Here is a 25,474-nt window from a genome sequence, read left to right as displayed (position 1 = left end):
ATTCTATCACCATGGGCATATTTCTCAAACTAACCTCCCCACTTCTCCCCCACCCGCAGCCCAGCACAAAGGCCTCAGCGGGTTCCTGTCCTCTGGTCTGCTGTCCTTCCTCCGCTCGCCCTCCACACACTGGCCATCAGAACAACCTCGCCCAGTCACAGACCTGACTGCATCCCTGCTCTGCGGAAAACGCTTCCAGGAAGCCTGGCCAAGCAAGACATGAAACTCAGAAGCCCTGAGGAGAAGTCTGACAGATTTGACTAAATAAAGAGCTAAAGCTTCTATATTGCCAAAGATACCATAAACAAAGTTAAAAATATCATCGACAGACTAAGGAAAATATTTTCAACACACATAAGAGACAAAAATTTTTTAATTCCTAATACACTAAAAGCTTCTTTATATCCATAAGAAAAAGGCAGAAGGAAAAGAAAAATGGGCAAAGGATATGAACAGTGAATTCATAGAGGAGGAAATACAAATGGCCTATAGCTGCATGAAAAAAAACTCAACCTCACTGGGGAGAAGGAAGGTGAGGGTTGAAGCCGCAGTGAAATGATTTCCTGAATTAGCAAAAATTAAAAAGCCTGACAATGTCCCGTGTGGAGGATGGTGTGGGGAAATGGCCACCCACAGATAGCAGCGGTGGGAGCGTCGGCTGACCCAACCTTTTGGGGGAGCAGTGTGGCAGTGTACCTATCAAAATCTGATACACATACCCCTCACCCTGGCAATTCCACATCTACAAATCGATCCTACAAAAATGCTTACATGTGTCAGCAAGATATATGCACAAGGATGTTCACCGAAGCATTATCTGCAAGAGTGAAAAACTGAAGACAACCTAAATATCCATCAACCCAGGACTAGTTACATAAATTATGCTACAGCCAAACAACGGAATATTAGTCAACGATTAAAAAGAACACAGTTGATCTGTATGCCATGACACTGACAGATGCCCACAGTACACTGGCAAATAAAAAATGGAAGTGGCAGAGTAATGTGTATAACATGATTCCATTTCTTTATTTTTTTTAAGTAACATACAATGAATATGTTTTTAAGGTACAGAAAAACTTCTGTAAGGAGGCATACCGGAGGTGGAACCTTGGCAGAAAAGGGCAAAGAAGGACCTTTCATACTTAACAGGACACATATCTATGTTGTTTCCATGTTTTTGCATGAGCAAATATTACTTTCATGGTTAAAAAAAAAAGCCCCGTTCCATGGCCCCTCACAGGCTGCAGGACAAAGCCCATCCTCCTCAATGCGGCATGCAAGGTCCCTCAGGACACAGGACACAGCCCTTGTGAGACACCAGCCTGGGGTCTCCCTGCACCTGTTCTCACACACCCAGCTGCCATGCATGCCCCCCAAAACTGCCTCTGGGTTTTTGTGCAGTTCCCTTCCTGGAGTGGTCTTCCTGCCTTCTGTGCCTCATCTTTCAAATTGCTGCTCAAGTGTCAGCACCTTCTGGAAACTCTCTCTGAGGGCCCCAGCACACTCAGCCTTCGTGCTCCCTCCCATGACGACGGTGACAGCCAGCACTCAGGGGGAACCCCCTGTAGGTCTGTGCTGGGGCTGTGCTGTGCGCTGTGTGCTGTAGTGACTCTTTTCATCCCCATTGCACCCCTAGGTACGTTTGTCACCACCTCACTTAACAGATGAGGAAACTGAGGCATGCAGAGGTTACATCACTTGCTCAAACTCACACAGCCAGTAATCAGCAGAGCCAGTAAGGGTTGCCAGGCAGAGTGCCCATCCAGCCCTCGGCCAGCACTGACCTACACCAGTCCCTGTACCTCCAGGCCCTGAGGCTTGCCCATGAGCCTCCAAGGGCAGGCTCTGCCTTGTTTCTGCCCCTAGAAACTGGGCAGGTCGGGAGTGGGCACAGGGAGGCCTGCTGGTGCCAGAGGCCAGTGCCTACCCTACCAGTCAGAGCTCAGTAAGGGCTAGTGGGCAGTGAGGCTGGCCTCCTCCAGGGGCTGGAGTAGATGGGGGGCTGCTGAGGAAAGGGATTGTGGAGGTGCAGCCCCTCTCAAGGTGAGGACCAGCTATCTCCTGCACACCTACTGTGTGCCAGGCCCTGGGGGTTACTGGCCTGGGAAGCTAGAGGTGAGCAGCCTTCCTTGCCTTCCACACAGCCACAGAGTCAGATACGGGGGGCCAGGAGCCTCAGAGGCAGGCAGGCAAAGAGCTGTGGGGGCGGCGCTCAGAGGAGCCCGGTTTCTGAAGAGGCTGAGGGCAGACAGGGCGTCTGTAGGAAGCAGGCGGCATCTGAGCCCAGCCTAGAAAGATGAGGGGGGCTTGGGCAGACGGAGTTGGGGAGAACTCCAGGGGCTGGAACGGCTTGAACAAGGAAGGGCCTGGAGGTGGGCAGGGGCGGGGAGCACAGGGGAGAGTCATCGGTGTTGGCTGCAGAGCAGAACAAGCAGGGAAGTGCCCTGGGTAGGGGAGGAGGCATGCAGGGCTGGGGGTCTTGGGGAGAGCTGGGGGGGGTGCTGCCTGCAGGTAGGTAGGGGGCGATCACAGCCAGTGGCTGGGCCGGGATTTGAGCTTGTCCAGCAAGCTCCACCTGAGCACGTAACTGTGATGGTGGCGAGTCCCCGACTTGGTCCCCTCATCTACAGAAAATGACTCAGCTTCCCAGACGGTTCAGAGGATTGAATGAGACAGTGGCTCCCAGCACTGGGAGCCCAGGGGGTGGGGGTGCACGTGGCGAGGGAGGCACGCAGCTCCCAGGGCGCCTTCCTGTGTAGGGTGGACTTGTGTGGCCACAGGCACCCACCCCACCCCCGAGGCCTCCCCACCCAGGGAGAGTTTTCAAACCCAACGCTTGTGTTTAAATTCAAGATAAGTGACTTCAGGCCCTTCACCTTAAAGGCAGGAGAGACAGAGCACATGATCTTGAGTCAGTGCCCACCCCTTTCGGGGCTTCAATTTCCCATGTGGGTGGTGGTGGCTGGCGGGGTGGTTTCTCTAGGCCTGGTTATTCAGAAAGGGCTGTGCCATGGAAGGAGGGGAAAATGGGGCTGGGGAGTTGGAATCCACAGGGCTGGGGTCTGGAGAGGGCAGAGAGGGGATGAAGGAAGCAGAGGCTGCCCTTCTCACGGCGAGACCCCACCCAGCCAGGGCCCTCCTTTCTTCCCCCACTCCCAGGATGCCAGCTGCAGCCAGAGGCCCTGGGTGCCCGTCTGACTGGCCCAAGCCCGAGCCCTCAGACTCCCAGGACAGCCCAGGCTGTGTCCCCCCCCCGGCGGGCAGAGTCAGAAGGGGAGGGCCCCTGCCTCCAGGGCAAGTCCACCCCGTGGAAGAGCAGGGAGCAGGTCCAAGGCAGGCAGGACCGGGGAGATGCCCCCCCATAGCCCACCTCAGGCCGACAGGAACTCAGCAAGTCTCCGCATGGGTTGTCTCCTCTTCCATGAAATAGAAATGCTTCCCTTTGAGGGGCATTACCAGCCCAGGGCCTGGCACACCATCACCTTGTCCTACAGAGAAGCCCCTTGGGTCAGCAGGAGCAGAGAGTGGCCGGGGAGTCAATGCCAGTTCCTGGGGGAGAACCACTCACCTCAGGCCCCCCAGTTGCCCACATGGTCCTGTCCTCACCTCTCACTGAGACCCCATCTCAGTCTCCCCATTGGCCCCCCACCCCCCACCCCTGCTGCCAGAGGAACACCCCACCTGCAGATCCACAGCCCGCCAGCCCTCCGGGCCTCCCTCCACCAGCTCTGATCACTGGAGCTGCCTGTTCACCGCCTCCCCCACCAGCCCCGAGGGTGGGGACCCCGTCTGACTCATCTTGGCCATTCCCGAGACTGGTGTGGGGCCTGAGCGGGAGTCTGCACACGGGCCACAGAGCTGGCAGTGGAGGGGGACAAACAACCGTTCACCCTGCCCATCCTAGCACCTGTTTCTCTGTTGGCACATCCATGACAACATTAGGCTCAGTGAGGGGCTGGGGTCGGGGCTCAGTGTAGGGCCAGGGTCAAGGTTCAGTCTGTCCGGGATGAGGGCTCAGTGTGGGGGTAGGGTCAGGACTCACTGAAGAAAGTTTTCTGCTTCCCCACCCATGAAGGGTTCAGGACTCTCCTGTCTTACCCATTACTTTGAAAACATGTATTTTGCCCCTGGGATGTTGGGGCCTGTCTTCTAGGTCTCCACTATGTCCAGCTTCTGTCCTGGCAAGGCCTGTCCTGTGCGCCCCTCCAATAGCAATGGTGGGATTCCCGTGTTCCCTCGGCCCCAGCCACCACCGGACCCCAGCAGAAGTGGCTCAAGGAGGGAAGTGCGTCCTTGCATTCCTAACGGGCCTTGCGAGACAGCGAGGATGGACAGCTTCCTGGAGTGGCTGCATTTGCAAGCTAAGCATAAGTGGATTGTGGGTTACTGCAGACTTCGCGATTACCCACCTGACTGCCCACACTCCGTGAGCACAGATGATACAGTGCCAGTGGAGGTAAGCCCAGGTCTGCTGAGCACGCAGGTGCACAGGGCAGCTGGCCCTTGCAATGAGATACCCCAAACGCCTCCTCCTTTCACAGGGCCTGAAGTCCTCCATGGAGGATCTCTTCCTAGCTGCCTGTGTGAGGGCCTGCGGATCCCTCAGCTGTGGGCAGCTCAGGTCGAGCACAGATCTGGCCCTGACGGGGCTCAGAAATGGGTGAGCAGTTAAAGAGTGCCCTGCGCGAGCACTAGAGCTGGGCCGTCTTCTGAGAGCAGCAGGGCCAGGCTAGGATGCCGGACTCAGCCCTCGGCCCCCCTGCCCGTGCAGACAGCTAGCCCCCCACTGTCTCTGGCTTCTACTCTCAAGCAGAGGGTCAAGTTGGTTTGCTGGCAAGACACATGGTTCTCATTTTAATTAATTAAAGAAAAATCTAATCACTGCATTAAACTTCTCATTACTCCACTTGAATACCCGTTAAGTAAATTTAATTACCAGAGGATTGGGTTTCCCAGCCTCTTTCATTAGCTTCTGGTGGATGGGGAGGGGGAGGGAAGAGGGTGGAGAGCAGAACAATGCTATTCCAGAGCCACGGAGGGCACGCCGGGCGCTGTAAGGAGGCCGCCGTGGTCAGGTTTTGGTGTCTCCCTGGGGACAGGCTGAGCCCCAGGCCTGGGGGAGACCCCCTGCCCCAGCTACCCCGAGGCAGGGGAAGGCCAAGTATCTGGCTACAGTCGGCACTGAATGCTTTAACCAAGGCCACTCTTGGTTATTTATTCCCTTTGGATATTTATACTTGTAAAAGCGTTTGAGGCTGCTAAGAACAGCCACGGTGAAAAGTAAGAGAAGAAATAAGAAGGAAAGCTGAAAAGAAAGGTGAAGCTAGAGGCAAGGCTACTGAGCAACTGCATAGTCTAGCATCCCGAGCACTTATTCGAAATGGGCCACAAACCAGCTATGAGCTCCCTAGCAGCAAAGACACAGAGGGCCACGGCTCTGGCCCTGGCGCAGGAGCCAACGGAGCCTGCACATGGAAGCGCACCCCGGGCCTTGGCCTTCCCTTCTGTGAAAAAGCTGGCGCTGGAAGGTGGGCCAAAGGAGATAACCGCTTGCTGGGGCAGCCGGCAGGTGCTTTCGGGAGGAGGGACCTACAATGGGCCTCGAAAAAGAGGAAAGGGTAGAGAGCAAGACAGGGCATAACAGACGGGGGAACGGCATGGCCAAACCTCAGATGGCATCTAAGGAGAAAAGAGGAACTATGAAGGGCGAGGGACCAGGGGTAGAAAAGTGTTCTCCAGAGGAGGAGATGGGGGCCGCCCCCATCACCAGAGCCCAGGCGTGGCGGCCCAGCTCCCCAGGGTGGGAGGAACTGGCCCTGTGGGCTGGAGCAGCGGGAGCAAAAGCCAGAGGACGCAACAGGCAGGGGGCTGCAGGACTGGCCGGCCTGGGGACATGGGGTCCTACCTTCCTGTACTGAATGGTGCCTGCCCACAGCTCCTCTGCCGCCAGGGCACCCCCCAACCCCCCCACCCCCACCCCGCTGCAGGGAGTGCCGGCTGCCCAGCTCACGGCCCCGCCTCCTCCAGAGAATGGCCTTCTCAATGGTGTGATTATACTCCAGGGACCCCTGGACTAGCCCAAGGCTAGACGTCACCTGAGGCCACAGGCCACAACCTCCCCGGGCGGTCATTCCTGCCCCAGTCTCTTCCTTTCTTCTCCCGAGAACCCACCCTCACTAAACCTCATGTATGTAAATCCTCCTCTCAGGCTCTGCTTCTGGGGATCCTGACTGACCATACTCTCTGCATCTCCTTTCAAGTCTGAAGAAAACGGGGAGGTCTCAAACCCCCTGGGAGGGAAGGGGAAGAGAATAAGGATTTACTGAGCGCCGAGCCAGGGCTTCCACACATCATTCCAGATAGTTCCCACAGGCCCCCTGCCAGGTGAGAAAAACAAGGACTTGCCCAAGGACGCACAGCATGTCCATATCCGTCTGGGACTGGCTTCAAGCTCTCCAACCTGGACAGACTTCACCTATAACAATTATTTGTCATCTGCCTCCCCTGGCTGAGGGCATCTCCTTCCCGCCAGCAGAACCCTGAGCTTCTTCTGGTGAACACTCTTCTCTCATTCCTGGTCACACAGCTGGGGAAGGAAAGACTCTGACCCACAGACCCTCTATTTTCCAAGCCCTGTGGACGCACTTAAAGGATAAGGACGACCCAAATCCTGCCAATAGGACCCGAGAGACCTTCGGCAGGACTTCTGCTTGTTCTACCAGGAAAGCAGATTTTGTCTCCACTCCCAACCCCAGATTTAAATTTGGAAGCACGTTGCCCCAGGAACTGCTGACAAACATCCAATGGCCATATTATCTATATGAAACGCCAGCAGGAGCAGAGCTCTCACCAAGGAAGAGGAGACAGGAAACAGGCCCTGGTCACATTGTTTGAGCCAGCGGACCAAGCCCTGCCTGAAGCCCAACCTACCTCTGGACACTTCAGTTACATGAACTGGTCATTTCATTTTACTGAAATAGGTTTTTCGCTATTTGTAACCAAAGGGATTGTGACGGATACAGTGTTCAGGAGGACCAAGAAGGCTCAGGGGTCCCCAGGAGCCAGGGAGTGGGCAGGGGAGGGATGCCACCTACCGTGACTGCTACTGTGCCCCGCTGAGTCCCAAAGCTTGAGGAGTCCCTTCAGCCCCGGCGGGGGTGAGGAGCAGGCTTGGGAGCAGGTCCGGGGCTGGACAGGGCCACAGCCCCGAGATACAGGCAGGAGGTGGGTCGCCCCACAGACTCAAGGCAGCCAGGACATGGCCGTGGGACCCCTAGAAAATAGGAGAAACAAGAGTTCATGTGGGAAACAGAGGGGCATTAGGGGGCACGGGGCACGGCCGGCAGTGGCCACACCTTGGCAAAGGTGAGAGCAACGTTAGCCAAGTTTGTCTCCACTTCTTCACACTCGCATCTTATCACCCCCATTTACTGCCCCCTCCCGCAGGTCGTCCGTCCCCTGGGGTACCCCCAGGCTGCAGAAAGCTTCTACAAAAAGCCTGCCCTCCGAAGAGAAGGGAGGGCTCCGGGGCAGACGTGGCTGGAATCCGTGAGCCGCGGTCAGAGCGTTGTGTCTGGCGGACGGCAGGGGAAGCAGGGAGCTTCAGCCCTAGGACTGCGGACTCGCTTCTCGCCGCTCCTTTCCCCCTGGGTGCCCAGAGCCAGGCTTAGGGCCCGGGCAGCCCTCTTCTTTGGTCTCTGCTCTAGACTTCGAGAAGACTCCCGGGGGAGGACAGTGCTTAACCCAGGGGAATGAGTAGGAGTGTTCCGGGCCGGGCAGAGGGCAGTGAGTCCTCCGCAGGCTCCCCCACCTGCAGCCACATGTGACTGGTGGCTACCGTAGTAGGCAGCACAGCTCTGCACCAACGCTTGCCCAGCCCCTGGCCACAGGACACAGAGACAAGTGAAGTTCAGAGAGGGGAAGGAAATTGCCCAAGGTCACACAGCGGGAGTGGCAAAGGCAAAACCAGACCCTAGTCCCTCCAACAGCTAGTCCCAACTCTCCACAGCACCCACCACCCATCCTGTGGTGGCCTCATGTTCTCCCATCACGTCCAGGGCTGTCACGCTGAGGGTCTTGCTGCCCCATGACCCACGCTGTTGCTCCTGGGGCAGGGAGGGCATCAGCCACCTTTAAAGAGACCTACCTCCCCCAGCCACCACTGCTGGCCTGTCCCTCAGCTGTCCCGGCAAAGCAACCTCAATGTCCCTGAGGCTGCCTGGGGAAATAGTCCATGAGAGGCAAAGTGCTCTGGGCACAGAGCTGCTCACTGAAGGATCATTTACAGCAGTAAGACACCTAAACGTCCCACAGTAGAGACAACAAAGTACATGACACCTCTGCTCAATGGAATATTACACAGCCACTAAAAATGATAAACACAGAGCATGGTAGTGACATCAAGCAATGTTTACCTAACAATACTGAGCACGAAACAGAAAATGGACGAAGGGGTAGCTCGGTTGCAGCGGTATATGGCACTCACTGACTCCACGCACATCCATTACCCCTCCATACCACGGCACCCTGGGGTCCAGATCACAGAACCATTTTATAGAGGGAGATACTGAGGTTTGGAAAAGCCACTCACATGCTCCTGGTTACATGAGTAGCAAGGGCAGAGTCAGGGCTGAAACTCTGAGCTTCCAAATCTAGAGACAGACTTCCACAGCTGCCTCTTTGTGCCATGATGGCAGGATTCTGGGTGCATTTCCTTCCTATTTATTCACTCATCTTATTTAATAAATGTACACTAAGTGCCAAGCCTTTTCAAGTGCTTTATAAATGCCCACTTATGTAATTTGCACAAGAACCGTAAGAAGCAATAATTGCCATACCCTTATTTTTTGGATGAAGAAACTGAGGCACAGAGAGATTAAGTAACATGCCTAAGGTCAAGGGCCACTTCTATTTCCACCTGCTTGCAAGGCTGCAGTACAGTCTTCACAGGAAACAGGCAAGGGCAGGGAGGGAACAACTGTTGCCTTGAGGTGGTAGAAATACAGATGTGTTGTATGTTTGTCCTTTTTAATTTCATGGAAACATTTTGAAGCACTTGAAAAAAAAACAATTCAAAAAAATTAGATAAATGTATCAACATTTAAAAAAATTTCTGTGTTAAGGTACTATTGATACACACTCTTATGAAGGTTTCACATGAAAAAACAATGTGGTTACTACATTTGCCCATATTATCAAGTCCCCACCCAAACCCCAATACAGTCACTGTCCATCAGTGTAGTAGATGCCAGAGATCCACTATGTGCCTTCTCTGTGCTACACTGTTCTCCCCGTGAGCCCCCACACCATGTGTACTAAACATAATACCCCTCAGCCCCCTTCTCCCTCCCTCCCCACCGGCCCTCCCACACGCCTCCCCTTTGGTAACCACTAGTCCCTTCATGGAGTCTGTGAGTTTGCTGCTATTTTGTTTCTTCAGTTTTGCTTCGTTGTTATACTCCACAAATGAGGGAAATCATTTGGCACTTTTCTTTCTCCACCTGGCTTATTTCACTGAGCATAATGTCCTCCAGCTCCATCCATGGTGTTGCACATAGTAGGGTTTGTTTCTTTCTTATGGCTGAATAGTATTCCATTGTGTATATGTACCACATCTTCTTTATCCATTCATCTACTGATGGACACTTAGGTTGCTTCCATTTCTTGGCTATTGTAAATAGTGCTGCGATAAACATAGGGGTGCATATGTCTTTTTGAGTCTGAGAAGTAGTATTCCTTGGGTAAATTCTAAGAAGTGGGATTCCCAGGTCAAATGGTATTTCTGTTTTTAGTTTTTTGAGAAACCTCCATATTGCTTTCCACAGTGGTTGAATTAGCTTACATTCTCACCAGCAGTGTTGTTCCTAGTCTTTTCAATGCTGGCCATCCTTACTGGTGTGAGGTGATATCTCATTGTGGTTTTTATTTGCATTTCCCTGATGACTAGCGATGTGGAGCATCTTTTCACGTGCCTGTTGGCCATCTGAATTTCTTCTTTGGAGAATCATCTCTTCATATCCTCTGCCCATTTTTTAATTGGGTTATTTGCTTTTTGGGTATTCAGGCATGTGAGTTCTTTATATATTTTGGATGTTAACCCCTTGTCAGATACGTCATTTACAAATATATTCTCCCATACTGTAGGATGCCTTTTTGTTCTGTTGATGGTGTCCTTTGCCGTACAGAAACTTTTTAGTTTGATGTAGTCCCATGAGTTCATTTTTGCTTTTGTTAACCTTGCTTGAGAAGATGCGTTCAGGAGGAAGTTGCTTGTGCTTATATTCAGGAGATGTTTGCCTGTGTTGTCTTCTAAGAGTCTTATGGTTTCATGACTTACATTCAAGTCTTTAATCCATTTGGAGTTTACTCTTGTGTATGGAGTTAGACAGTGATCCAGTTTTATTCTCTTGCATGTAGCTGTCCAGTTTTGCCAACACCAGCTGTTGAAGAGGCTGTCATTTCCCCATTGTATGTCCATGGCTCCTTTAACATATATTAATTGACCATATACAGTTGGCTTTATATCAGGGCTCTCTATTCTGTTCCACTGGTCTATGGGTCTGTTCTTGTGTCAGTACCAAACTGTCTTGATTACTGTGGCTTTGTAGTAGAGCTTGAAGTTGGGGAGCATAATCCCCCCAGCTTTATTCTTCCTTCTCAGGATTGCTTTGGCTACATGGGGTCTTTTGTGGTTCCGTATAAATTTTAGAACCATTTTCTCTAGTTCATTGAAGAATGCTGTTGGTATTTTGATAGGGATTGCATTGAATCTGTAGATTGCTTCAGGCAGCACGGCCATTTTGACAATATTAATTCTTCCTATCCATGAGCATGGGATGTGTTTCCATTTATTGGTATCTTCTTTAATTTCTCTCATGAGTGTCTTTTAGTTTTCAGAGTATAGGTCTTTCACTTCCTTGGTTAGGTTTATTCCTGGGTATTTTATTCTTTTTGAGGCAACTATGAATGGAACTGTTTTCCTGATTTCTATTTCTGCTAGTTCATCGTTAGTGTATAGGAATGCAAGAGATTTCTGTGTATTAATTTTGTATCCTGCAACTTTGCTGGATTCTTTAGGGTTTTTTATGTACAATATCATGTCATCTGCAAACAGGGACAGTTTAACTTCTTCCTTGCCAATCTGGATGCCTTTTATTTCTTTGTGTTGTCTGATTGCCGTGGCTAGGACCTCCCGTACTACGTTGAATAGAAGTGGGGAGAGTGGGCATCCTTGTCTTGTTCCTGATCTTAAAGGAAAACCTTTCAGCTTCTCGCTGTTAAGTATCATGCTGGCTGTGGGTTTGTCGTATATGGACTTTATTATGTTGAGCTACTTGCCCTCTATAGCCATTTTGTTGAGAGTTTTTATCATGAATGGATGTTGAATTTTGTCGAATGCTTTTTCAGCATCTATGGGGATGATCATGTGGTTTTTGTCCTTCTATCAATATTTTTTTAAAACACAAGCACACACACAAAAATAAAAACTTATCAGTTTAAAGCTACTCATGCATCCAGGAGACCTCGAATCAAAACACAAGCCAACTCCCAGCAGCAAAGGCTCACGTTTCCTGGCTTTTCTGCCAGTTTCCTCCCGCTGGACCACTCTCTGCTGCCTGGGTGAGATTTTAGCTCAGAGGACAGTGGGAAACAGCCTGGGGGCCCCTGCTGCCTGTGGTGATCCTACCACTGGCAAGGGCTGACCCCAGGAGGCCATGGCATCCAGACCTCTGCCTCCATCCCCAGACAGCCCCGTTCCACAGGTGGAGTAACTAAGGCCCAAAAGATAAAAAGACTTCCCCAGATGTCACACTGCTACTAATCAGGGAAACACATGTGTGCCCATGTGCATATGCATATATATTACCCACATATACACCTGTGTGTGTCCTGTGCATGCACTGCTTCTGGCCCAGGCACCCCAAGTCTCTCATTAAAAAGGCAGTGATTCCAAGCCTACACACACATACGTGTACACACATATAATAATTACATTATTAACTGCTGATATTTACAATTGTATAATCTCCTGTTTCTCCTTTACACGTTTCTGTGTTATTTTTCATTCATTCACCAAATATTACTCAGCACTTACTTAACTAGGTATATTATAGGTGCTGGGTATGCAATGGAATACAAGACAGAGAAAGTTTGATGCTCTCTTAGGGACAGAGATACAGATGATAAAGCAATTAAATAAACAAGATAGTCCCAAAGAATGACAAGTACAGTTCAGATCACCAAACCTGGCAATTCTGGAGAGGGTACTCGGGCTAGGGCTGGGAGCTGCTCTAGCTGGAGCGTCAGGGAAGGCTCTTGTGCAGAGGTCACATCTGAGCTTATGCCGAATGATAAGAAATCAGCCACACCTAGAGCAGGAGGAGCAGGGAAAGAACAGAGATGGGAAAGAGCCAGCATCTCTGAGCAGGCAGGCCTGGTGTCTGGAATGAGGTGGGCAGAGGGGGGAGCAGCTGTGGGAATGGAGGCCCCGAGGGGGGCTGGGCCCTCAGGGCCACAGTAAGGACTTTGGACTTCATCCCAAGTGCACTGGAAAGTCACTGGGGAAGGGCTATGATGTGCTCCTCACTGGGAAGAGTTGCCCTGGGCTCCTGAGTGGAGACTGGACTGAGGGGCATAGGCACAGAAGCAGAGGACCAGCTGGATGGCTGTGGCAGTTGGCCAAGACAGGGAGACAAGGTTTGAGCCAGGGTAAGGGAGGAACTGGACAGATTCGGCAGAAAATACAGGCTGTAGCAGAGCCAACTCATCAGCAGTCAGGAGGTAAGAAACAGAATCAGGGATAACTCCTAGACCTTCTACCACAGACACATACCTTTTTACAGCGAGACACCCCAAAATATTCTTAAATAACTATTAAAAATAACATGGCAGGAGGAGCCAAGAGAGTGGCGTGAGTAGGGCAGTGGAAATCTCCTCCCAAAACCATATATATTTTTGAAAATACAACAAACACAACTATTCCTAAAAGCGAGACCAGAAGATACAGGACAACAGCCAGGCTACATCAACACCTGCGAGAACCCAGCACCTCGCGAAGGGGGTAAGATACAAGTGGCGGCCTGGTGGGACACGAGTAACCCCCCTACCCCAGCTCCCCAGCGGGAGGAGAGGAGTCAGAGCGGGAGGGAGAAGGAGCCCAGGGCTGCTGAACACCCAGCCCCAGCCATCCGCACCAGAGCGCAGACACAGTGCATGCGGAGAGTCCTGGATACTAGGGAAACGGGACAGTAAAACCTGCAAGTGGGTCCCTGCAGCCGGTGCCCCTGGGACAAAGAAAAGCAAGTGCTTTTTGAAAGTCTTAAAGGGACAAGAGTCCCACAACTGGATGGAAGTGTCCCGGGACACTTAGCCCAGCAGTTGGGAATCCCAGGGAACTCCGGGCACCCTAACCCCCTGGGCGGCAGCACAGCTCTGAGGCCCCTCATGGCAATAAACAGCCTCCCAGCTGTTCCCCCTCTGGTGCAGCCCCGCCACAGCAGAGCAGCAGTCTGAGACTGGCCACACCCACAGCAGCCACACAGAGCCTCCTCCGCAGCCACCCAGGCCAGGCTCAGAGGCCCCATCGGCATGCAGCTGCCCAGCACAAGCCGCTAGGAGTCGCTCTTCTCACAGGAAGGGAAGGCGACAGGCAAGCAGGAAGGGACTTTGTTTTCCCAGCTGACACATGCGCCAACTGCCTACGACCACCTCTATCACCATGAAAAGACAGAAGAATTTGATACAGACAAGAATAACCCTGAGAGGGAATCTGGGGAGAGATAGATTTAACCAATCTTCCTGAAAAAGAATTCAAAATAAAGGTCATAACCATGCTGATGGAGCTGCAGAGAAAAATGTGAGACTAATGGATAAACTTGGGAGGGAGAATACAGAAATACAACAATCTCTGGAAGAACTTAAAAGCAGACTGGACGAGGTGCAAGAGGCTGTTAATGGAATAGAAATCAGAGAACAGGAACACAGAGAAGCTGACGCAGAGAGAGATAAAAGGATCTCCAGGAATAAAAGAATATTAAGAGAACTGTGTGACCAATCCAAATGGAACAATATCCACATTATAGGGGCACCAGAAGAAGAAGAGAGAGAAAAAGGGATAGAAAGTGTATTTGAAGAAATGATTGCTGAAAATTTCCCCAAACTGGGGGAGGAAATGGTCTCTCAGACCACGGAAGCACACAGAACTCCCAACAGAAGGGACCCAGGGAATATAACACCAAGACACATAATAATTAAAATGGCAAAGATCAAGGACAAGGACAGAGTTTTAAAGGCAGCTAGAGAGAGGAAAAAGGTCACCTACAAAGGAAAACCCATCAGGCTATCATCAGACTTCTCAACAGAAACCTTACAGGCCAGAAGAGAATGGCATGATATACTTAATGCAATGAAACAGAAGGGCCTTGAACAAAGGATACTGTATCCAGCACGATTATCATTTAAATATGAAGGAGGGATTCAACAATTCCTAGACAAGCAAAAGTTGAGGGAATTTGCCTCCCACAAACCACCTCTACAGGGTATTTTAGAGGGACTGCTCTAGACGGGAGCACTCCTAAGGCTAAACAGATGTCACCAGAGAAAATAAAATCACAGCAAAGAAAGCAGACCAACCAAATACTAACTAAAGGCAAAAAATAAAATCAACTACCCACAAAAGCAGTCAAAGTAAACACAAAAGAGCACAAAATAAAACACCTAGCATATAAAAAATGGAGGAGGAGGAATAAGAAGAGAGAGAAATAAAGAATCATCAGACTGTGTTTATAATAGCTCAATAAGTGAGTTAAGTTAGACAGTAAGATAGCAAAGAAGCTCACCGTGAATCTTTGGTAACCACGAATCTAAAGGCTGCAATGGCAATAAGTACATATCTTTCAATAATCACCCTAAATGTAAACGGACTGAATGCACCAATCAAAAGACACAGAGTAATAGAATGGACAAAAAGGCAAGACGCATCTATATGCTGCTTACAAGAGACTCACCTCAAACCCAAAGACATGCACAGACTAAAAGTCAAGGGATGGAAAAAGATATTCCATGCAAACAACAGGGAGAAAAAAGCAGGTGTTGCAGTACTTGTATCAGACAAAACAGACTTCAAAACAAAGAAAGTAACAAGAGATAAAGAAGGACATTACATAATGATAAAGGGCTCAGTCCAACAAGAGGAAACAATCATTATAAATATATATGAACCCAACACAGGAGCACCAGCATATCTGAAACAAATACTAACAGAATTAAAGGACAAAATAGAATGCAATGCATTCATTTTAGGAGACTTCAACACGCCACTCACTCCAAAGGACAGATCCACCAGACAAAAAATAAGTAAGGACACAGAGGCACTGAACAACTCACTAGAACAGATGGATGTAATAGACATCTATAGAACTCAACACCCAAAAGCAACAGGATACACATTCTTCTCAAGTGCACATGGAACATTCTCCAGAATGGACCACATACTAGGCCACAAAAAGAGCCCCAGTGAATTCAAGATTGAAATTCTACCAACCAATTTCTGAGACCACAAAGGTATAAAACCAGAAATAAATTGTACAAACAAAGCAAAAATGCTCACAAACACACGGAGGCTTAACAGCATGCTCCTAAATAATCAACAACACAAAGCCCCAACTTCTGTGGGACGCAGCAAAAGCAGTCTTCAGAGGAAAGTATATAGCAATCCAGGCATATTTAAAGAAGGAAGAACAATCCCAAATGAATAGTCTAAAGTCACAATTATCGAAATTGGAAAAAGAAAAACAAATGAGGCCTAAAGCCAGCAGAAGGAGGGACATAATAAAGATCAGAGAAGAAATAAACAAAATTGAGAAAAAATAAAACAATAGAAAAAAATCAGTGAAACCAAGAGCTGATTCTTTGAGAAAATAAACAAAATAGATAAGCCTCTAGCCAGACTTATTAAGAGAAAAAGAGAATCAACACACATCAACAGAATCAGAAACAAGAAAGGAAAAATCATGACGGACCCCACAGAAATACAAAGAATTATTAGAGACTACTATGAAAACCTGTATGCTAACAAACTGGAAAAACCTAGAAGAAATGGACAACTTCCTAGAAAAATACAACCTTCCAAGACTAACCAAGGAAGAAACAGAAAATCTAAACAGACCAATTACCACCAACGAAATTGAATTGGTAATCAAAAAACTACCCAAGACCAAAACCCCCAGGCCAGATGGATTTAATGCAGAATTTCATCAGACATACAGAGAAAACATAATACCCATTCTCCTTAAAGTTTTCCAAAAAAAGAAGAGGAGGGAATCCTCCCAAACTCATTCTATGAAGCCAACATCACCCTAATACCAAAACCAGAAAAAGACCCCACCAAAAAAGAAAATTACAGACCAATATCCCTGATGAACATAGATGCAAAAATACTAAACAAAATACTAGCAAACCGAATTCAAAAATACATCAAAAGGATCGTACACCATGACCAAGTGGGATTCATCCCAGGGATGCAAGGATGGTACAACATTCGAAAATCCATCTGCATCATCCACCACATCAACAAAAAGGACAAAAACCACATGATCATCTCCATAGATGCTGAAAAAGCATTCAACAAAATTCAACATCCATTCATGATAAAAACTCTCAACAAAATGGGTAGAGAGGGCAAGTAACTCAACAAATAAAGGCCATATATGACAAACCCACAGCCAACATCATATTGAACCGCAAGAAACTGAAAGCTTTTCCTCTAAGATCAGGAACAAGACAAGGATGCCCACTCTCCCCACTTTCATTCAACATAGTCCTGGAGGTCCTAGCCACGGCAATGAGACAACACAAAGAAATACAAGGAATCCAGATTGGTAAAGAAGAAGTCCAACTGTCACTATTTGCAGATGACATGATATTGTACATAAAAAACCCTAAGGACTCCACTCCAAAACTACTAGAACTAATATCGGAATTCAGCAAAGTTGCAGGATACAAAATTAATACACAGAAATCTGTGGCTTTCCTATACACTAACAATGAACTGATAGAAAGAGAATCAGGAAAACAATTCGATTCACAATTGCATCAAAAAGAAAAAAATACCAAAGAATAAACCTAACCAAGGAAGTGAAAGACCTATACCCTGAAAACTGCACTCTTAAGAGAAGTTAAAGAGGACACTAACAAATGGAAACTCATCCCATGCTCCTGGCTAGGAAGAATTAGTATCGTCAAAATGGCCATCCTGCCCAAAGCAATCTACAGATTCAATGCAATCCCTATCAAATTACCAATAGCATTCTTCAATGAACTGGAACAAATAGTTCTAAAATTCATATGGAACCACCTAAGACCCTGAATAGCCAAAGCAATCCTGAGAAGGAAGAATGAAGTTGGGGGATCTCACTCCCCAACTTCAAGCTCTACTACAAAGCCACAGTAATCCAGACAATCTGGTACTGGCACAAGAACAGAGCCACAGACCAGTGGAACAGATTAGAGACTCCAGACAATAATCCAAACATATATGGTCAATTAATATACGATAAAGGAGCCATGGACATACAATGGGGAAATGACAGCCTCTTCAACAGTTGGTGTTGGCAAAACTGGGCAGCTACATGTAGGAGAATAAAACTGGACCATTGTCTAACCCCATACACAAAAGTAAATTCGAAATGGATCAAAGACCTGAATGTAAGTCATGAAATCATAAAACCCTTAAAAAAAACATAGGCAAAAATCTCTTGGACATAAACATGAGTGACTTCTTCATGAACATATCTCCCTGGGCAAGGAGATATGGGAAACAAAAGCAAAAATGAACAAGTGGGACTATATCAAGCTGAAAAGCTTCTGTACAGCAAAGGACACCATCAATTAAACAAAAAGGTACCCTACAGTATGGGAGAATATATTCATAAATGACAGATCCGATGAAGGGTTGACATCCAAAATATATAAAGAGCTCTTGCACTTCAACAAACAAAAAGCAAATAATCCAATCAAAAAATGGGCAGAGGAGCTGAACAGACATTTCTCCAAAGAAGAAATTCAGATGGCCAACAGACACATGAAAAGATGCTCCACATTGCTAGTCATCAGAGAAATGCAAATTAAAACCACAATGAGATACCACCTCACACCAGTAAGGATCGCCACCATCCAAAACACAAACAACAACAAATGTTGGCGAGGATGTGGAGAAAGGGGAACCCTCCTACACTGCTGGTGGGAATGTAAATTAGTTCAACCATTGTGGAAAGCAATATGGAGGTTCCTCAAAATGCTCAAAATAGAAATATCATTTGACCCAGGAATTCCGCTTCTAGAAATTTTCCCTAAGAATGCAGGAGCCCAGTTTGAAAAAGACAGATGCACCCCTATGTTTATCGCAGCACTATTTACAATAGCCAAGATGTGGAAGCAACCTAAGTGTCCATCAGTAGATGAATGGATAAAGAAGATGTGGTACATATACACAATGGAATATTATTCAGCCATAAGAAGAAAACAAATCCTACCATTTGCAACAACATGGATGGAGCTAGAGGGTATTATGCTCAGTGAGATAAGCCAGGCAGAGAAAGACAAGTACCAAATGATTTCACTCATCTGTGGAGTAAAAGAACAAAGAAAAAAACGGAAGGAACAAAACAGCAGCAGACTCACAGAACCCAAGAATGGACTAACAGTTACCATTAACTGGGGTGGGAAGAGAGGGATAAAGGGGCAGGGGGAAGAAAGGGGGCATTACAATTAGCATGTATAATGTGGGGGCGGCACGGGGAGGGCTGCGCAACACAGAGAAGACAAGTAGTGATTCTATAGCATCTCACTACGCTGATGGACAGTGACTGTAATGGGGTTTGTTGGGGGGGACTTGGTGAAGGGGGGAGCCTAGTAAACATAATGTTCCTCATGTAGCCTCACTACCCCGAGGGTGCATCACTCTCCCCCAGTCCCTGCTCTGTTCCCTGGTCCTGCGTATGGCACATACAGAGGGGCAGAGATCGGGCCCCACCCTCAGGCTGACAGAGAGCAGACTGTCCCAGAATGTCGGACAAGGAGGATGAGGAGAGTGCAGAGGGGCCGGCCCAGGGCAGGCGCCCAGCACACGCTTCGTGAGCGTGCTGACTGCGAGGCCACAGGACTGGGTAAGGGCGCTGGGGGCACAGGAGAGGGTACAGAGGGGGCAACGTTCAGGGAAGCATGAGAGTGAGGGTAAGACCACCCTGGGCTCGAGCTCCAGCTCTGCGCCTTGCCAGCTGTGGGGCTTCGGTGAGCTGGCTTCCTTCCCCAGGCTCCGTCCCCTCATCCTCCAAGTAGCCACCACAATCCTCCCACACAAAGCTGTGATGAAGATTCGGTGAAATAATATGTATGTCAAGAATTGGCATTTATCAATATTAGCATCTTCCCCTTTTATTAAAAATGGGGCTAAAAAGCTGCACTGGGCTTAGACCAGTGAGCTTCACATCCATTCTCACAGAACTTCAAGAAGTGCTGCGCAGCACACCAGGGGGAATGACGGCAGGTCTGGGGAGTTCATTTACCCGTCTGGCAGGACAACTGCACGTCCTGTCTCGGCTGCTCAGAGGATGACTTGCACCCAGCCATGAGCAAGGCCCTGGAGACAACCTGTGGATGATGCAGAAAACTGTGGGCTGGGTCACCCGTGGTTAGCTAAATATCCACGTCCAAGGACGTCGGGGAGTGGGCCACACTGGCCCCTTGGTGGATTCTCACTGGCAACAACAGGGCTGGTCATTGGCACTGCCTGGAACAACTTTTTTGGCAGAGGCTAGGACGGAGCCTTCAAGGTTAGGTCCAGCCTGGGAGGGGTCAATTAGAAAGCAAGGTCCCTGTTCAAAGCCACCCACTTGCCCTAGGAATGGGCCAAAGCGGACAAGAGAGAGTGACTAGAACCTGGGTGAGTTCTGTGAGTAGCCAGGGAGTTCTGGATTCTGTAGAGCCCGGCGGCCAGCAGCTGTAGGAGCTGGGCGAGCCGGGTGCCCCAGCTCTAGAGATGGTGCAGCCACCTCCAGACAGCTCTGTCCCATCATGATGTACCTGCACAGAAGGTCTTTGATAAAGTGGACCTGCTCACAGGGGCCTAAACAGGGAAAGGTGGGCCTAGAACCTACACTCCTTGTGAAGCCTCACGGCCTGGTCAGAACTTCAGAGGTTCCTGACAAAGACACTTGACATTTATGGGACCAGACAGCAGAGCTGGCCCAAAAAGAAAAGACTCCAAGGAGACAAATCGCTGTTTAGCATGAGAAGTAGTGAGCTCCCTGTCCCTGGAGGTATGCAAGCAGAGGTCGGAGGACCATGTATGTTGGGTAGGGATTTGCACTAAATGGGAGGTTGCTACATTGTGTGGGTCAACATGGGTGAAGGGAAGGAAAGGAAATGCACAGAATAATACTGAGTATTACTACATTATAGATCACTAAACATTGCCATCTATTCTCTGAGTCTCTGCCGCCTCCTAAAGCACAGAAGGCAGGATAATTAATCCCATTTAGCAAACGAGGAAACTGAGGCCTAGAGGGAATGGGACCAGCCCAAGGTCCTGCAGCAAGTCAGCCTCACATTCTCTCTATGGCCCCAAACCTAGGGGCCATACAGCTTCTCCTTCCTGCAATGGTCATGCGGACACCCCTGCCCCAGAAGGAGCTGACTGCCCCCTCCTCCCTGGCTTTCATCCAGCACCAAGAGTCCCATCCCTGAAGGTTAGAGGCTGTCTTTGCCCATCTCCCCCCCTACCACACACACACACTGAAACCTGGGAGTCCAGCCCAGAAGGCTTCTCATCCCAGGTTCTTCGGGCCCTGACCTTACCTCCCCTGACAGTCCTCCCACAGGTCCTTAATTGGGTCCTTGAAACCAGACCTGGGACCAGACACTAGGCTTCGCCCAGGAAATGAACTCAGGGAGGCCCTGCTCAGCCTCCTTCTTCCCCTCCCACCCAGGCAGCTTGGGGCCGGGGGAAGCCACACCCACCTCTTCAGGAACCCCTCCTGACCGCTCTCCCTCTTCCTAGCCAGGGGGGCAGAGAGAAGGCACCCGAGCAGGAGAGGTGGGGGCATCAGGAGGTGGTCTCCCCAGGGGAGACTGGGACCACCAAGGCAGGAAAAGCCACCACTCCCTAGCAGCACTCCTCATCCCATCACACTGAACCCCAGGATACTCTTGCAAGCTGAGTGGCAGCATCTTAGTTGAGAGGTTAGGGAATGAAATCTCAAGGAGATTACGAAACTCACCCAAATTCAAAATATTACATTGAACAGAAACAGCTTTAAATCTTGGAGGCAAGATTTGAACCCGAGACCGGCTGATTCCAAATACCTGGTGCTTTCCCGCGCTCCCTGCTGCCTGCCCGGAAGTGCACTTGGCTCAGTGAGCAGATGAAAGAGGGGCTGGGGTGGCAGAGAGAGACGACGAAGGAAAGACAGGGAGCAGCGGGTAGGGATGAACTGGGAAGTGGGTCCCGCAGGAGCCAGGAGGGGGCAGCTCTGGAAACTGCCCCCTTGATCGGCGGTAAGCCATCAAGGGCCACCTGCCCCTGAAATCCAGCCACCTTCCGCAGATGCCAGGACCGAGGAGCAGATGATACTTTCTGCCTGGGAAGCCCCCCCGCCATCACTGAAGGTGCAGGCCAGGCCCCTGCGGCCCAGCCCTGGGGCAGGGGGGCAGCAGAGGGAGTAGGGGGCCACTTCCAGCCACGGGCAAGACTACCTGCCCAGCCTCCGTCCATCCGTGCCTGGTTGGAGGCCCGCCACCCAGCTGCCCACCAGGCGCACTCACCCGCAGGCCCTACATGGCTGAGTGCTCCCGGCCAGCCAGGGGTCCCCAAGCCCCTCCGGCACCCAGCACAATAGGCCTGTGCCCAGAGCACAGAGGGTTTAAGCAACAGCCTCCCAGATGAACATTTAAGAAGGAAAAGACCTTTCTTTTTTCTGAAAGAGAGAAAAGGAGGGAGGGGAAGCCCACAAAAGAGGGGAAGGGAAGGAGGGAGGGAAAAACCTACCCCACCACTGCAGTCAAGGTCACGGGCATCTTCGCAGGGCGGTCAGGCAAGGAGCCTTTCATCTGGGAGTTCAGGCTGAAGAAACTAAACGCTTGAAGCCGGAGGACATTACTGCCCTGAATGATCTGTCGGCTTCTGTTAAACTAAATATCTCTGTATAATGGGGGATCATCCTCTGAAAAGGCTAACTGCCCGCCTCTCCAGGGAGGGGGGGGGGCAGGAACCTCGCATCGTGAGGGCTCTCCCACGGGGGGCGGGAAGAACAGGACCGACTCAGAAAGCAGCCCCCCCACACCCCCTCCCCGGACAGTCACCGTCAGCAGCTGCTTGATGGTAGTGGCGGGTGCCAGCCTCCCACCCCCTCCCGACTCCCCCTCGCCCCCATGCAGGAGCCTGTAAAGATGCCAGACCCGAGGTCGAGGCCTGGCAGTGCCTCGGTGAGAGCAGGTGACCCTGGGCCAGTCCCTGAGCCTCTCTGAACCTATGTTTCCCTGTCTCTTAGCTGTAGCTAATAATACCCACCTGAAGGCTGTGCCAGGGTAGGGTACAAAGCTGGCATAGAGCCCAGCAGAGTTGGCACCCAAGACAATTCCACTCACACTGCTCTGCCCACTGGTGAGGACCTCCCCCTCCTCATCACTGATCCCCATGGAACACCAGTACCTCCTCCAGGAGATTCTGCCTGACCCCCACCCATGGGTATCTTGTACAGCCAGAACCCCACCTTCTAGGTCCCCAGTGTCAGAGGTTGTGTGCACGTGGACACTTCAGCCCCAGGGTTCCCCTCTGAATAGGGCAGCATTTGCTCCTTGCCATTCTCCCCAAGTTCCCTCCCACACCCAGGACTCTGTGCCAATTTGCAGGCTCAGAGGCAGGGGCTGGCAAAGACCAGAAACAGAGGGAGTGGCCCTTCAGGCATGGCCTGGGTCCACTGAAGGGTGACACTCAGGGAGGGCAGATAGCACCAGGAGAGCCGGGCCAGGAAGCCAGAAATCCCAGGACACGAGCCTGCAAGAGCAGCGTGGCCGCCGGACCATGTGCAGGGCTTGCGAGGCACAAAGCAGGACCAGGGCCACGTCAGGGGAGCACAGAGGCGGGACACAGCGCGGCAGGTGCTCAGGCCAGGAAGGCTCTGTGGGGTCCCAGGGGAAGGGCTGACCTGGGCGGAGGAGGCGAGGGTCAGGCGGCTCTCACTGGGTGGGGACAGGGCAGCAGGGCTGAGCAAGGTTCGGCAGACTTGGTCCCCATCTTAGCCCCTCAGACTTCCATGCCGCCCCCAGTCAGCGGTAACCCCCTGGGGCAGTCTAGGACCCCGCAGTACAGACACAGCCACTGCTACTGCGGGCCAGGTGGCTAGCCAGGAGGGTCATGCCGGGCGTAATTCCTGCAAGTGCCTGCAGCCCAGAGGGGCACTCAGGGAGGCCACCGCCAGGGCAGGCAGAGGCACTCTGTGCCGACGACTCCCCACTGCCCTGAATGATCTGTCCGCCTCTATTAGGCTGAAGATCTCTGTGTAACGAGGAATTATCCTCTGAAAAGGCAAACTGCCGGCCCAAAGGTCCAGCCCAGAGTCCCCACAGCCGGCGGGCGGGCGGGAGAGGTTGGGGGCAGCTTGTTCACTGATTGATTCACTGATTGATTGAGTCATTCATTCAGCAAATGCTCTCTAATGATTTCTGTAAACTAAAGATACAAAGATGCCCAAGAGCCCCCGCATCGGGGAGCTCACAGTCCTAGTGGGACAAGCTGGGGCGGGGGGTGGGCACCCACACGGAAATAACAGACAACAGCCACTCAAGGACTGCGTGAGAGCGGAAGCCCAAGGAGCTACGGGATAGCGTGGGGGGCACCCAAAGCAGAGCTGGGGGTCGGGGAAGGCTTCCAGGGAGAGTATCTTTGGGAAGTGCCACGCGGAAAGGGAGTTGGGTTTGAAAGCAGAAGGGTAGCCTGAGCCAAGGCCCAGGGACATGAACCACGGGCGGGCAGAGAGGGAGACAGGCCCCTTCCCCCAGGGCAGGCCTGCGGACACAGCTGAGGGGCTTAGCTCTTATCCCAGGAGCCACTGGGTCCTGAAGGGTTGTAAGTGGGGAGTGACAGGGTCTAAATCGTGCTTCAGAAAGATGGCTCTGCTGCCCCTGGGTGGAGGGTGAATTACACAGGAGCAGACAGGAGGCAGTGAGCGGGGTTCGGCCGGGGGCCTAGGGGACAGACAGTGGCACCCAAGGCAGGAGAAGGTGCTTGGCAGGCAGAAGCTGTGGGGCGGAGGCAGTGCTGTAACCTGACAGCAGCAACATCCTGCTAACATCACAAATGCTCATGTCCAAACCACACTGTCAAACTTTGCAAAACCCTTTAAATCTATTAGTTACTTTGATGGCATAACATTTGGTGAGGCCAATGGGCCAAGGATTAGTTGCTTAGTTCATTAATTCAACAAGCATTCATTAAGTGCCTACTGTGTTCCAGGCATTGTTGTGGCCCACTCGACAGAAAGGGAAGCAGGCCCAGAAGTGCTGCTTGAGAAGTTCACAGCCACGTGGAGTGGGCGGGAGGCTGGGCTGCTTTGGTCTCCACTAGTGAGAGGTGTTGGAGGGCCTCTGTTACACCCCAGAGACTGCGGGGTGACTGGGAATCGCCACCGGCGTGGGGGACCCAGGTGTCCTCCAGAGCTGGGGAATGGGTGGGGGCAGAAACCAGACAGGAGCTGTGGAGAGGGAATGCCCGAAGACGACGGGGGCGGGTCATGGGCAGAGCGCGAGCGGAGGCGCCTCTTCCTCCAAGACACAGAGTGTGAGGTAGGAGGCGGAGGTTCACGGAGGCCGGAAGGGGAAGGGGCACAGACGGGGAAGGGGAGAGCCGTCTGGTCGCCTGAGGAGAGAGGGGAGCACACAGGCAGGGCCAGAAGGTGAGAGTGGGCAGGGTGGGCCCTTCAGAAGGACCGGGCTGGACTGCACCTCCAGGGGAGGAGGGGAGGGGCAGGGCTGAGCTACTGGGGGTGCAGAGCGCAGGCAGGAACAGCAGGGATGCGAGGCTCCACGACTGCCCGGGCAGCAAGGCTACCCTGTGCTCAGGGGAATAAGCACCTCCTCAGAATGTGGGCTCCCAAGAGCCTGGCCATGTGTCGGGAGAGGCTGGGTGCAGCCTAACTGCCCGGGACTCCCACCACTGTGTGAGCACTTTGTGCCCAGAGAGGCCGGGGCGGAGCTGAGGCCAAGCCTGCCCCACTCCTGGACTCCCTTTGGCTGGACCGGCTGGTGGAGGGCCAGCTGCAAGTAGGGTGGTGGGCGAGCTGGGTGTCACCAGTGGTCAGGGGCTGTGAGTTGCCCGGTGCTTTCAGCATTACCCCAAGTGGCCACTCCCAAGCTTGGGTGAGTGGGGCAGAGTGGGAGGTCGGGGAGGGAATCTTCCAGAGCCAGGTCAGGGGCAGCA

At 51.3% G+C, this 25,474-nt stretch overlaps 1 protein-coding gene across 12 annotated transcripts in view; it reads right to left on the bottom strand.

Annotated features, from left to right (window-relative positions):
• Nucleotides 1-25,474, bottom strand: part of LINGO1 (leucine rich repeat and Ig domain containing 1) — a 291,038-nt gene that overhangs the window by 152,943 nt on the left and 112,621 nt on the right. For 8 of the 12 annotated variants that reach the window (XR_012120813.1, XR_005059055.2, XM_037010202.2 and 5 more), the window contains one exon: nucleotides 7,098-7,276. The gene's annotated coding sequence lies outside the window, so the exon portion shown is untranslated. Of the gene's footprint in view, nucleotides 1-1,008; nucleotides 3,553-7,097; nucleotides 7,277-25,474 lie in introns of those variants that run through there. The other 4 variants (XR_005059054.2, XR_005059051.2, XR_005059053.2 and 1 more) reach the window with 4 other exon arrangements.

This window comes from Manis javanica, chromosome 8 (genome assembly GCF_040802235.1).
Source record: "Manis javanica isolate MJ-LG chromosome 8, MJ_LKY, whole genome shotgun sequence".
Lineage (NCBI taxonomy): Eukaryota > Metazoa > Chordata > Mammalia > Pholidota > Manidae > Manis > Manis javanica.
This window is presented reverse-complemented; position numbering and strand designations above follow the sequence as displayed.